The sequence below is a fragment of the Epargyreus clarus genome, unplaced genomic scaffold (genome assembly GCF_041222505.1).
Source record: "Epargyreus clarus isolate Ecla_fem2 unplaced genomic scaffold, WU_Ecla_fem_2.2 ptg000021l, whole genome shotgun sequence".
Lineage (NCBI taxonomy): Eukaryota > Metazoa > Arthropoda > Insecta > Lepidoptera > Hesperiidae > Epargyreus > Epargyreus clarus.
The window spans coordinates 5,505,797-5,508,406 of NW_027332228.1; positions in this window are offsets into that span (position 1 = coordinate 5,505,797).

Genomic DNA, 2,610 nt, shown 5'->3' on the forward strand with positions numbered 1-2,610 from the left:
CGATTCGTAAGCATTGTTTTAGATTTTATATTTGTAGTAGTGATAGTTAATTGGTAGACATTATGGCTAAGGGAGTGGCTCTTCTCTAGTAGTCAAGGTTAAGATTTAAAAAAAAAACTTGCATAGCGTTCTAGCCATCTCTTGTGCAATCATCTCATACAATTAGAATTTGTAGACTCTTCAGTTACTAAATGAAGCATATTATAGAAGTATAATTACAAAAGAATCACTTGTTCTTATACCTTGCCAAACTTCTTGGAACAAACCTAGGAGTCCCGGGCACGAATCTCAGGCATATTACTCTTTCCGTGCATATTAAAATTAATTTTATTGTCATTCCCTTTAACGGTGAAGAAGATTTCAAAGAAGCTTATGTGAATCTTTACCTAAAGCTTTTTTATATTACAGATTTTTTAAGTTGAACCTAGACAACACCAGCGCTTACTGCTATTTCAGTCACCTGATGGTAAGTGGCTTCTGCCGCTCATGAACATCTGTAATCAACCCCAGATAGGATCAGATATTCCTGCCTGAGGCCACAGATGCGCCGCTACTCCTGAGGACTAAGCTGGAACGACTTGGAAAATTATGTCTCCCTTACCACATCCTTCAAACCAGAACACAGCAGGGCTTAACGCTGCTATTATGAGGCAGAAATAGGAAGGTGTTTGAAGTCTATCAATTCCCACTCGAGTCATGGCAGATTATGGCCAAATTCTTTGCATTGTTCGGCCGAGTAGACCAGGTTGCAACAATGCCACAATCGGCCGACGATTTGCATAATGAATTTTGCTCGGCCGCGTGCAGCCATTTATTGAAATGTCGCGTTAAAGTATACCATTTTCTTTCAATTTTATGCAAGATGATTAAGGTTGGCTAAACACGTTCATTGTTAGTATGATTTAAAAGATGAGAGAACCATTAAAGGTTATACTCAGTCAGCACCACCTGTGCGCTTATTAAAAGCGGTGTTTTTAAGTATATAAATGTTGCCTGTATGGGGGTTTATGGTTAAATCCTAGGTCTCTGACATTTTGACATCTGATTTGTGAATTTAATTATCATGTGCTTACGCGGTGAAGGAAAGCACAGTAAGAAAACCTGTACCTCTTTTGGTTCTTTAAAAAAGATTCTCAAAGGTATAAAGTGTACCAAACTATGGCCCAAAACTCTAAACATCTATAACGCCTTGAGAGGAGATACACATATTGTCTTTTTCAGTTCTTATTGGGTTGCCGAAAGCAATCAAATTTAAATTTCATCATGACAATGAATGACCATTCTTTAATGAAAAGATGCAATATCCGTAAAATGAGTTCTAGTAACCAGATGCACCGAATAGATTATCGACAATGTCATAATCAACAATCTCCGGAAACGATTGCTTTTGAACAGGATAGAAACTAGAATATTTTTTCATTCTTATCCAGTCCGTTTCAGTTTAGTATAGTAGTTTTCTTCCGGGTTTTGGTAGCGATTACTTATACGAGTATTCTCATTAATTTTCCGAAATGCACTTATGGAAATCGACGATGTGGTAATTATAGCCGTAATTTTAAGTTTTGAAGGTTTTCCGTCATGCACTTTATATCTTATATCGTCGTCGTATGTCGTATGTCGTATGACGTATATCGTATGTCGGCATTGTTGATTGTTTTTTAAGTAGCCCACACGATGTTAAGATGACCTTACTTTTAAGAGACTCATGAAGATAAATTTGGGTCACTTTATATCAGTATTGGATCATTATATCTATCTTACCATAACACAAACTAAAATGCTAACTATAAGTAGGGCAGAAATAGTCATAGCGTTGGTGAACCCTCGTAAATTGATGACTCCCACGGCGGAGCGGTCAATATAGCGGATTGACGCGCAGAGGGTTCCAGGTTCGATCTCCGGCCAGATTTCGATTTCTGTTATGGGTCTGGGTTTTAGTGTATTCGTCTTTGTGTATGTCCATGACCCCGACGATACAGGGAACCGGGACTGTGAGTGTAGAAAGTGGCTTTAAAACATAAAATACACAATGAAACTCGTCAATAATTCTTAACAGAACACATTAACCGCAAAATGAGTTCTAGTTCACAGAGCAGACGCGCTGGCGACAATGCCGCAATCGGCCGGCAATCTGCATAACGGATTGCGCCCGAACGCGTCCGCTGTCGCTCATTCAATTGTCGCGGTCGCCGATGTGTCGCACGGTTATTACGATGCGGAATTAGTAATTTCGATTCTGATGCAGATTACTTCGACGATCGGTTTAGCTTTTTTTACTTAAATCCTAAGAATTGCATTTTTTATTTACGATAGGTATATTCATAGGGTAGTAAAATATGTCAGGCGAAGGAAATACATAACACAGATTATTGGCGATATTATCAAAGACTTTAAACTTCCCTTGCATAGTTGAAAGTGATAGAACCCTTAGTGGTTTACTCCGACAGCACCACCGCCACACATATTTCTACCTCATAACAGCAGAGTTAAACGCTGCTGTGTTCTGGTTTGAAGAGTGTGGCAAGGGAGATATACTTTTCCGTTCCAGCTTAGTCCTCAGGGGTAGCGGCGCATCCGTGGCCGACTTCAGGTAGGAATATCTAATTCTAT